Raw genomic sequence first — 12584 nt, forward strand, 5'->3', positions numbered from 1 at the left:
CCCCCCGGGCACAGAGGTTTCCCACAACTGCACGGAGTATCCAGCATGCCTTCAGACTTAGAAAAGACTCTGGAACCACATAGTTTAATTTGATGAAAATCACCTATGCCTGAGATTCAGGCAGGATCCTCCGTTTTGTTGGATGCTGAAATGCTGTTCCATTACAGTTGGAGAACCTCTGCAGTGTTGTTCGAGTTAAGGGGGAATACCAGTGGGCTGAAGCGTGAATGAGAATTTGGGCTGAGAAGGGAAGCGTGCTAGTGTAGTCCATGCAGTTGTGCAAAGCCATTATGCCAAATGGCGTAGTGGTTACTACGTCTGCCTAGTTGCAGAAAAGGATAGAACAGAATATTTAGAATATAATATTTATCCACCTTTGAATATGTCTGTACCCATACAACTACAAAATTACACAGATTTTACACGGATCGTTACCTAATTATGTTACAAGGAAGCTATTATGTGAGTAAGTACTTCACGAAAGTAGTTTGCTATAAAACTGATCACTTTTTGCAAACGTAATAGAGTATGACACAATGAAGCAGTGTATCACATGAATGGCCTTGTACTTATGTAATCTGTAAATAATTATAATAATCATAAACCTTATCTCTGTGGACCCTTATAGAATATAGCACACAAAATCAACGTCACAGTGTTAGCTTCATAAACTATTACAATTTATCATTTTGTATACTCCCATGTCAAAACTCTTAAGTAATCTATTGTACATGCTTCAAATTCGTTCATTGTGTAAGAGGCTCAACTTTTTACTCACTTTTTTATTTCGCTTTTAAATATATTACAGGGCAATAATGGGCATTTTTAGGGTTTGTTAAAACATGTTAGATCAAGATGTTTGCAGCTGTTGGACCTTTGCTAGTCTGGTATGCGACTTGTCAGTTGCATGTCTATGTCTAGTGTTATGATGATGTATTGACATCCGAAAGACAAAATTATTCAGGTTTTCTTTGGTGTATACTAGGCGACTATAAATATGTAAACTAGGCACTGTCTTAATATTCATTTCCTTGAAGTAGTGTCTACAAGATTCTCATAATATGAGTCCCAAAATGCAGCGGATGGCCTTTTTTGGCATTGAAATGCCGTCTTAGCACCAGGCGAGTCTCCACATAGCAAAATTGCATATGTTAGATGGGAATTAAAAAAGCAAAGCATGCATATAGCAGCAGAGTTCAACTTACATGGCCTCTTGGCTTGTACAACAGGTAAATCACACATGCAGGCCTAGAGCATAACTTGTCTGTATGTTTATCCCAGCTTTGACTTTGATCATTAAGGAATCCAAGAAGTTTCACTGATTTATTCTCATTATTGAGGGCATTCGTATTAAATACGATGTTTCCTGTCTTGCTACTGTTTATGTGTAATGCATTAACCTCAGACCAGGAGGTACATCTATCTACTGCTATTTCAGCATAGTTGTAACTCATTCATGTTGGTATTCTGAGCAATTAATTTGGTGTCGTCTGCATATAGTACAGCTTCAGATCATTTACGATGGTAAGTCAATTACTATCCGCAAAGTAGTTATAAAATTTTATTGTAATCAATTAGGAAATTTACAAGAACATAATTTTTCGATATAGTCTCCTTGCATTTCAACGCACTTGGTCCGTCGTTGTACAAGCTTCTTGATGTCCTCATAGAAGAAGATTCTCGCTTGAGCTGCCAGGAATGCACCACTTCTTTCATTACTTCTTCCGAGGCGAGGCAAATCGATGGCCCCTTAATGCTTGTTTGAGTGGACCAAACAAGTGATAGTCAGAAGGGGCAAGATCTGGACTATATGGAGGATGACCCAGTACTTCAAATTAGAGTTTCTGGTGCGTTTCAGTAGTGTGGGCAGCAGTATGCAGACGGGCACTGCCGTGCAACAACGCAACACATTACTACAGCAATCCTAGGCTTTAGCTTCGAATTACAGGCTTTAGCCTGGCAATAAGCATCTCATTGTATTGTACACTGTTTATTGTTGTGCCCCTTTCCCCATAATGATGCAGTACTGGATCACAAAAAAAAACCGTAAGCATCAGTTTTCCTGCTGATGGTTGGGTCTTGAACTTTTTCTTGCACGGAGAATTTGGATGTCTCCATTCCATCCTGTCTAAGAAGTTGTCCCCTTCGTTACCATAGCGATCCAAATGTTTTTTGTAGATGTCCAAGCGAGTTTGCTCATATGAAACTGTGTGAGTTGTTTTGGGACCCATCTTGCACAAACTTTGTGAAACCCAAGCCTGTTGATGATGATTTCGTAGGCAGAACTGTGACTAGTTTACAGATGATGTGCCACTTCGTCAATAGTTAATCGTCTGTCGAAGAGAATCATTTCACGTGAATGCTCAGTGGTTCCTTCAATTATGGCGGTAAACGGTCGCCCAGCTCCTTCATTGTGCGTAACACTTGTACAACCATTTCGGAATTTCTCAATCCACTCATAGACACTCCGTTGTGGCAAAACACTGTTCCCGACCTGTACCGAAAGTCTTCGATGAATTTCGTTCCCTGATACACCTTCCGAGCACAAAAAACGGATCACTGAACGTTGCTCTTCTTTGGTGCAAATACACAGCGGAGCTGATTAATAGCATGGCAGCGATAACGAAACTAACCTAGCAGCTTGAAAATAGCAAATAGATAACAACAAATAAATAAAGCATGCGTCATCAATGCAAAACGACAGTACTACCAAAATAAACATAAATATAACTCAATTGCGGATAACAATTGACTTACCCTCATATAATAAACTGGACGGACGCAAGAGCTCTGCAGCACTCTTTCTTAAAGAGGTAAAGGATATGATTTTTGGGTATTCACACACGCTGGCTGTTTTCTATTGCTTAGGTATTACTGCAGTAGGACGAGAGCTTTTCTCCTATTCCATAGCACTGTAGTTTTCTGATTAGAATTTCTTATTAGGATAGTGTGGGACACTGTATCAAAGCCTTTCCTTTAATTCATGCTCACGTCATTCTTGATGTTGGTTTTTGATATAAAATTGGCAAATATTTGTTTAGTGTATCAGGAGCAAATGAAATACTGTAATTTTTCTTTTGACAATTCATTTCAGTTTTTATGACTGCCAATGCTGCTTAACATTTATGTAAAGAATTGAGGATGTGTCCATCATTGGCCTCTAAATTTTGATGTCCTGACTGTAGATCTGCAATGTTTTTTATGATCTTGTATTTATACATATCTGCTTCACACAATACAGGAACATCAAGATTCTTTTTATTTATTTGTGGCATGTACCAGTCTTTTAAACTTCCTGGTTTAGGATGGGGGCTACACTTGAAATGTTTCTTATAATATCTGGGGCATATTTCTTCAAAGATTTCAGGAGACCTGGGTTTGAATCCTGGCCTTGGAACAAATTTTCATTCGCCACTTCAATCTGTGTGTACACAAATTATAATGACGCCGCAGGCAGATATATTACAATAAAGATATATGAAGTACAGTAATATGTGCTCAGAAAACAGTTCAAGTTAGATGTATACTCAGTATCACATGAAAAAATACGATCAGGATTGAGCCTAAAAACAACAGCACACATAAAAGACCCAATTTGTTACTGTAGAGGGAAATGACATAGAAAAGCAGAATATAAAGCGAATGAAGGAAGAGATATTACATCTGAAAGCTATAATTACCAGACTCAGTAGTGACTCAGTTGTTTTGGAAGATGGTTTCCGTCAGACAGACTGTCACAACCATCGGCACAACCTTGTAAAAATTCAGACGAACAGGTCAAAATTACAGAATAACATCAGATCAGAAAACGAGCGGTTCAAGAACAAGTACACCAGTTTGAAAAAGCTAGGACACCCGCTTGGAAGAAATTCGTTCTCTAAATGCTGTAAAATATAAGAACACATGTAGAACACAGTCAAGCGAAGCATTTAAGCAAGATGAAAAAAACTTCTGACAGGAAGTTCTTTTACGAAGTGTCAGTCATGGTAGGAAGTGCAGAAAGCTTCTGAATAATATGCTGGAAAAAATTACACTGTAACCTCGTTTTTAATACCAGGTACACATTTTTCTAAAGTTATAGAAAACGTTAGCGAATACAATAATCATTAATGTAAAACCAGCAGTGTAGTAGTGCTTGCTGGAACAAACGATAGCTACACTGAAGAAAAACCATAATACACAACACAGTTTAGATGAAATTAATATTGAGTACAATCCCATACAAACACGACGCACCAAACAAAAACAAATAAATTTACAGATTAAACAGCCAAATAATAAAAGCAGCAGCTGGGCAAGATGATGTTATAACGGCTGACATAAACACCTTCCTCAGCACAAATTATTATACAAGGCATGCGCCGCATCTGATGTATAACTGATTGAAAGCAGAGCTGATCAGTGAGTGGAGCAAAACAAAAGAGCCACCCAAAATTAATCTCAGAATAATGCTCTGAACTGTGATTATTGTAGTAGAAATGAACAAACCAAATCAAAATCCAAGATCTGCTGCAGAAGAAGAAGGATTAAGCAATGAAATCTTCACATCAGAAACCAAGGAAAATTCAACAACAGCAGTTGAACAAGTATCAGGGGAGCCAAATACAAAAGAAATATTCTGAATGCAAGAATAAGTGCAGTGGGGAACAGGAAAACGGTGCTTCCTGCGTGAATGAACGATTTTGTATTGACCAAAGGAAAGAAGAAACCCATGGATGTAGCATCACCTGCAGAAAAAGAACAATCAACAACAGAAGTCCCAACAATGATCATCAACTCGTCATTTTTTAAGAAAAAACCAGTAAATGACAAACATGTAGCCATATATAGTTGTTCCATTGGCACATCTCACATGATAACGATTATCATCAATATGATCTACAGAAAAACTATCTAAAAGACGTAAAAAATCAATTTATAATCAATAAAGAGAAAGATTTCAATAACCGTTCTCCATTTGATTTTCAACAAATCTGATGTCTGATTATTCGTATATACGAGTGGCGTTTGAAAAATCCGTGCAAAATCCGAGAGATGGCACCACTGGTGCATATCGTGGTCATGTTTAGTTAGTAGCATCTTTGGAAAGAACGCACACCAAGTTTCAGACATATTGGTCTATTTCTTTGTGTTTGGCATTTGTATGAGTCAAGGAAGTCGAGTGATTGTCAAAAAATGGACTAAAGAGAATTTCGTGTGGTGATTAAACATTACTTAATGAAAGGTAAAACGACTCAGGAGACGAAAGAGAAGCTTGATAAACATTACAGTGACTCTGCACCTTCGAGCTGGCCAGGGTGACAGAGCGGTTCTAGGCGCTACAGTCTGGAACCGAGCGACCGCTACAGTCGCAGGTTCGAATCCTGCCTCGGGCATGGATGTGTGTGATGTCCTTAGGTTAGTTAGATTTAAGTAGTTATAAGTTCTAGGGGACTGATGGCCTCAGAAGTCCCATAGTGCTCAGAGCCATGTTTTGCACCTTCGATTAGAACAGTTTATAAGCGGTTTCAAAAATTTCGGAGTGGCCATATGGGCACAAGTGATGATGAACGCTCTGGACCCCCTGTGGAGATTATGTCTCCAGAAATCATTGATGAAATCCATGATACGGTGATGGATGACAGAAGAGTTAAGGTGCGTGAGACTGCTAGTGCTGGGGGCATCTCGAATGAATGGGTACATAATATTTTGCATAAACATTTAGACATGAGAAAGCTATCGGCAAGATGGGTTCCGCGTTTGCTCACGCTTGAACAAAAACGGAATCGTGGTAAGTGTTGCAAGGATGGTTTGCAGTTGTTCAGGAAGAATCCGCAGGACTTAAAGCATCGTTTCGTCACTGTGGGATGAAACAGGGATATATTACTATACTCCTGAGACCAAACAACAATCTAGACAATGGATTACCAAGGAAGAATCTGCACCAAAAAGGTGAAGACCATTCCTTTGGCTGGAAAGGTTATGATGACTATCTTTTGGGATTCACAGGGGATAATCCTCATCGACAATCTGGAAAAGGGTAAAACTATTACAGGTGCATATTATTAATCGTTATTGGACCGTTTGAAAACCGAGCTGTAAGAAAACGTCGGCGTTTGGACCGCAAAAAAGCCCTCTTCCATCACAATAATGCACCAGCACACACCTCAGCAGTTGTGGTCGCAAAATTAATGGAAATAGGATTCCAACACGTTTCACATCCCCCCTATTCTCCAGACTTGGCTCCCTCAGACTACTATTTGTTCCCCAATTTGAATAAATGGCTGGCAGGACAAAAATGTTATACAAACAAGGAGGTGATTGCAGCAACTAATAGCTATTTTGCAGACTTGGACAAGTCCTATTATTCGTAAGGGGTCAACAAATTAGTACAGTGTTGGACGAAGTTCATAAGTCTAAAATGAGACTATGTCGAAAAATAAAAAAGGTTTAACCCAAACATGTAAGTAGTTTTTATTTTTGCACAGACTTTTCAAACGCCACTCATACTTGCTGTAGCGTCAGATAGAAAGGTTCTAAATATACTTAGTGACTTATCTCTTATGACACGGTAAGCTAACTGTATTATTATAGTCTCATGTGACACTGAGTCAAATACTTTGCTCAAGTCTGTAAGTGTAGCACAAGTACTTCGCCCCTTCTCAACACCATCATGTTTAGCATCTGACAGAGTTCATACAGCTTTTACTGTTGACAGATTTGATCTAAATCCAAACTGGCTTCCAATCAATAAATGTTATTTTCAAAATAGTCATATATTTGTTTGTGAATAGAGCTTTCCGTTATTTTTTATTCGTTTGGGACAATTGAATCTGATCTGTAGTTACTAGGAGATGTCTTTCGCCTTTCTTAAACATCGAAAGAGTAAAGCTGATTTCAAGAGCTCCAGGAAAAATATTGTGTCACAACTCTGTTGGCAGTATATAGCAAGTTCACTTCCTATGCTCTTTTCAGTAAAATTACTAATGCTATAAAAGTCCACTGTTTCGTAATTGCTAAGTTTACTAATTACTGTACTAATATTGTGGGGAGTATTTAGACTACAAGAATGTAGTTATAATTATTGTCTGAGGTAGAAATGTCTCAGCAATTGAGCTGTTGTTACTTCTTGAGTGACGAGAGCCTGTACAATTTAGAACACATTCATTTAATGTATTAGAGTCAATGGGAATCGTATTATCTTTTTTAAGTTGGTGTCTATCACATTTAGTGACATTCCACGCAGTTTTAGGAGTATTTTTGAATCCTAAAATGTATGATGATGATGATGATGATGTTTGGTTTGTGGGGCGCTCAACTGCGTGGTTATCAGCGCCCGTACAATGTCCCAACCTTTGCTCAGTCCAATTTCGCCACTTTCCTGGGTGATGATGAAACGATGAGGACAACACAAACACCCAGTCATCTCGAGGCAGGTGAAAATCCCTGACCCCGCCGGGAATCGAACCCGGGACCCCGTGCTCGGGAAGCGAGAACGCTACCGCGAGACCACGAGCGGCGGACCCTAAAATGTAGTTATCATTTCCTTCACTCTTGGCTGTGTAAATTTGGGAGACTTTTTTGAGTTTTATGTATATCTCCTGAACTTCAACCCTTTTAAAAGATCTGTCTTTAGTTGTAAGAATCAGTATTCCAACTTCATACAGTCTTGGAGTATGCTGTATTTTAGTATTCTGTGGTCTACATTTAGTGTTGTTAATATTTTTCTATTTTTCTTACAGATGTTTGGACAGTTCCTATTTAGTACACACTGAACAGAGTCTAGAAAAATAGAAGAGCATCAATTAATAGTTCTCTCAGTGATCAATCACAAGACCAGTCCACTGACTTTAGCTCCCTTACCATATTTTCAATGTTATTTATATTTTATATTCTGTGCTTTAGAGCATCTTGGGTACATTCAAAGTGTGGCTGCCTTATTTTTTGTCACAGTCCTTCCTGATCAGACATTCCTAATTGAACCACACTATCTTCTACATAGTGTCCATGTTCATTGGTAATTAAGTTGTCTAAGCATGCTTGTAGCCTTGCGGATTTTTCATTGAGGAAGCAGAGAGTAAATGACTTCATTGTATTTATAAAGTGATTGATTGACTGACTGATTTATTCATCTGTAGAACAATAAACATTTTATGGATGTCATCAAATGTTTGCACAATATTTCTTATTAAAATAAACATCCTTCTTACACTGTTTATAGCTCCCATAGAGAGTTCTACTTTTCTAAATGTGTCATAAATTGTTACATATTACAATGTTCATGAACATTAAGTTATTATCTATAATTATGTTAATATTCATTTGCAGTATAACAGCTATTATTTAGAAAACATTTTTTTAGGCTTAGGCTAAATGTGTGGCGATCATTTGCATCTTTTACTTCTTGTGGCAGTCTATTGTACAATTTTATTCTATGGTATAATACACTATTCTGAGTTTTGATTTGTTTCTTCTGTTGTTGTTCTTGGTTGATTTGAGAGAGGGGACCAAACAGCAAGGTCATTGGTCCCATTGGATTAGAGAAAGATGGGGAAGGAAGTCGACCATGCCATTTCAAAGGAGCCATCCTGGCAATTTAGGGAAATCATGGAAAACCTAAATCAGGATGACCAGATGCGGGTTTGAACCATCATTCTCCCGAATGTGAGTCCAGTGTGATAATCACGCGCCACCTTACTTGGCTCTTGTTTCTTCCATTTTGATGTATACACTGTCTGGATTTGGTTCCATGGTCATGTGTTGTACTGTTTGTGGTGTACAGATTAAGATTTTTTCTTATATACATTATGTTGTGATAGATGTATACAAACAGATTTATTCAAATTTCTAGTTTTTTGAACAATTCTTTGCAGTGTGCTCTGTTACTAGCATTTGTTACTTATACATCTCTTATCTTGAAAACAGTCTGTATGTTTCCGACACTTATTCCTCAACACTTTGAGTCATGGAATATTGCACATTGGATTCGCAAGGTGTAACATGCTGAGGATAGCCTCTTTGCTAAAATTCCCACATGTTCTGTCCATATCAATTAATAGTCTACAATACCACAACTGAAGTATGGAACCAAGGTGGGTAATTGCTGTTGGCATCTGCACCATGTGGACTCAAACTTGTGTCTGCAATTCACCGCATCAAGAAGGGCCACATTGAGGCACCACGGACCTCTACGTCGTTGTACACGTTTATGGGGTAGGGTGAGAGTACACACATATGCTAGGTGCTCCATGAATGCTGCTGGCCACATATCAGCATCGACAACAGCCGATCACAGGCCCCGTGTGACGTAAACTCGATCCAAACGGCTCGTGGAATGACTAGTAAAGTAGGTGTATGCCTTTTGGTCCTACGTTGTATGACCCATGTGTCCAACAAAGCCAAGTCCTTTACAAGCACCTGAAGTGCTGGACAGATGGTATAGTGTGGCTTCTAGTTGGATGGTCTGAGCACACAATTGAAATCTTTGACTACTACCAAGTGGTCATCATTGCCCTGGAAGAGCAGTGCCATGTCTTTGCCAAAAAAGGTGCGGTGTTCTCTCCTTCTGTCAGTGCGGGAAGGAGCATACAGGTATACCAGGTGAACCGTACCACCTGTGAGTAGACTCCCTGGGCAGATGGTAAATAGGATACATCAGTTGCTATAATCCCTTCCCTCAGCAGAATAGCTGTATCTCCTCTGCATACATATGAAGGTATAACGTAGGCATCATATCCGTAGGCATCGATACAGAGACCTGATTGGACTTCTTGAAGGAAAACAACATCCAGATCCTCAGCTCGTAATGTATCTTGCAGCATATGGGTTTTGAGAGCAGAAGTAAAACCATTGACATTGATCGTGGTGACTAGGTATGCCTGTTCCATCAAGTTGCGGGGGCTGTCCTTGGTATTACAGGTGGGCAGTAGTAGCGGTGTGCAGCATCTTCATGTCGTAGAGATAGGAAGTGATGGGTGTGGGTCATGCCAGCCTAGGCATCTGTTGGTGTCAACATAGACGCTGCCAATGGCATCTGTGTATCGTCATGGTCCTGAAACCCCTCCTGCATCTCCATCTCCTGCGCCCAGTCTCCCAGGGAGGTCGACAACACTGGATCTCGAGAGGCAGACATAGTTGTGGGTGCATCCCCGGGAGCGGGTCTTTGGTACGGAAACACTGGTAGCAGAAGAAGACATCGAACTGTGTGGTACGTTAGTATCGGCCCTGTCGGACTGGATTATTGGCTGACCGCACATCATCATCCATCGTTGCTGTCTCGGGCCGTTCTACTGCGTCGGTTGTTATGCGCTGTTTCTTATGGCACTTCGGCGATTTCTATTTATGCTGTCTCTCCTCTCTGTCCAACGCAGGGCATGGGGAGGACGCAGCATCCTGTTCTTCAACTTCACAACACCACTGGCTTGTCGTTAGTACTAGGGAGTTGCGGGCCTCAGCGCAATTTTGATATCAAATTGATATGCAAATTGATTAAATTGATCAATTAATCACCCCACCCCCGCCTCCGACCACGCCCACCCTCGCCCCTGGATGACGTCACGTGTTTTCTCAGTTGCACGTGTGCCCCAGCATCCTCCTTCCCCTCCCCCACCTCGCTCCCTATAACCTACCCTGTTGGCGGGAATTTCGAATTTTTGCGGGAATTTCGAATTTTCGTGGGAATTTCTTTGTCCCAGGGTTGCGCCGACCAGGGTTGTGCCGACATCCCACCCTACCCCCCATCCGGGAAGTGACGCGAAATTAAAATTGGCAATACTCTCTGGGACTCAAATCCTGGCCCTCCTGGCTGGAAAGCCCAAGTGCACTCCCCTAACATAATTAAACCACTAGAGTCGCGTGGAATTAACGGGAAGTTAAAAATGGCGGTGCCCTTTCTGGCTCTCGAACCCTGGTGCTCCTGGATGGAAAGTCCAAGTGTATCCCCTAACACATGGAAACTGTCCAGATGCGGGAGAGGAAGCTCAGGTTAATGTACTTTATTTATTTTCGTCGGGAAACTGACGCCCTAATTACGTAATTAATCGTAAAGATCGGTCCTAATTACACAACTATATGTATATCGCTAGACAAGGACGACATAAAAGCGCAATACACCACAAAAACTAGGGATACCATACAAGTGCTGTTATCCTGCTGGGAAAAAATTTCGCAATACCACTCGAAACTAGCGACAGACACACTCAAACTCTACCCTACACCTACACGCTGGCGGGAAAAAGGCTGGGGGAAATACGTTCAACTAACGAGATGCTGGTGTTGAACAGAGAGGAGTTTAAAAAGTGTATTATCTGTAAGCATACAGTATCTATCCCTGTTTGACGTCAGAGTTCGCTACAGATGCCTGCTCAAAATCCATCCTGCAGCCCAGGTAATCGAAGCCAATACACGCTACCACAACTGATGAAAAAAATGCATCGCAATTCTAATTACACTTCGAAAATGTCGTGAAAAAACCAGCACTCGTAATGAACAGGTCATAATGCAGCACATGTACTGGGGAAAATCGTCGTATTAAAGAACTGCAGAGGAGGCGGTAGTTGAATGTGCGTCCCCAAACTGCCGAAAACCGAGGCCCTCTTCCTCTATCCCACCCTCCACCCCTACCTCCCTCCATCCACCAACGAGGGGGACACATGCTCCTTCAAACGGCCAGCTGTTCCGCCGACCACCTCTTGGGGTTGGCAGGCTGCTGCCCGCCCTTTGCTACCACCCTTTGCGGTCGCTGGCCGCACTCGGCTTTCCACCATCTGGCCGCCGCCTTAAGGTGGCGGTCCTACACAACACAAAAGGGAAATTAAGTAGCATAACGGCGCTCATCCGGAGAACGGTCCAGATCAGCACTCGGCTTTCCACCATATGCGATGCTGTATCATACGATCATTTACGAAACAAATTGTGAGAGCCTGTCGCGCCCTGTGAAGGTGGGAGATTGAAATTTCGTTAAAAGATTTCGCCAAAACGAAAAAAAACCGCTTGCCAAGAATCATTCCGCGGTGCCCTAGCCATCTCTTCGACCCGCCAGGTGGCAAGTCATTGATATCAGTTCGATAGGCTAATTAATTAAATTGATCATGAGAATCACTTTGCATGGCGAATTTTTTTTTTTCAGCAGTCGGATTACACTCACCAGCTAGGACAACTAGGAATCCATAGAGGGAACATGATGTTCCTTTCGAGGAACACTATTGAGAAATGACATTTGAAACTGACTACAGAGGGGATTCTACAGCCCACAACATACCTTTCACATAAGAACTGTGCTATTAAAACACGATCATAATGCCTTAGTTATCGTCACCCTGCATAAAAAGCGGTTTTGTGTCTACAGGCGCACACACGAGTAGCTGATAGTGTTACACTTTCAGGTAGAAATGCTCTCTGCGATTTGGAATCAAGTCTATCAATTCCATCAGGTACACAAGTTTTATCTCGTAGAGACGTCTTTTAATGGTTACAGCCACTGTTGAATCATATTCGTGCTACTCTCGTATCTAGAAACAAGTCACCCTTTTTTTTCGAACCTATCTGCTAAGGATCCCATACACCAAGAACTCCAGCGCTGTTTTTAGACAGTCCCTCTGCATCTT

The sequence above is a fragment of the Schistocerca cancellata genome, chromosome 4 (assembly GCF_023864275.1).
Source record: "Schistocerca cancellata isolate TAMUIC-IGC-003103 chromosome 4, iqSchCanc2.1, whole genome shotgun sequence".
NCBI lineage: Eukaryota > Metazoa > Arthropoda > Insecta > Orthoptera > Acrididae > Schistocerca > Schistocerca cancellata.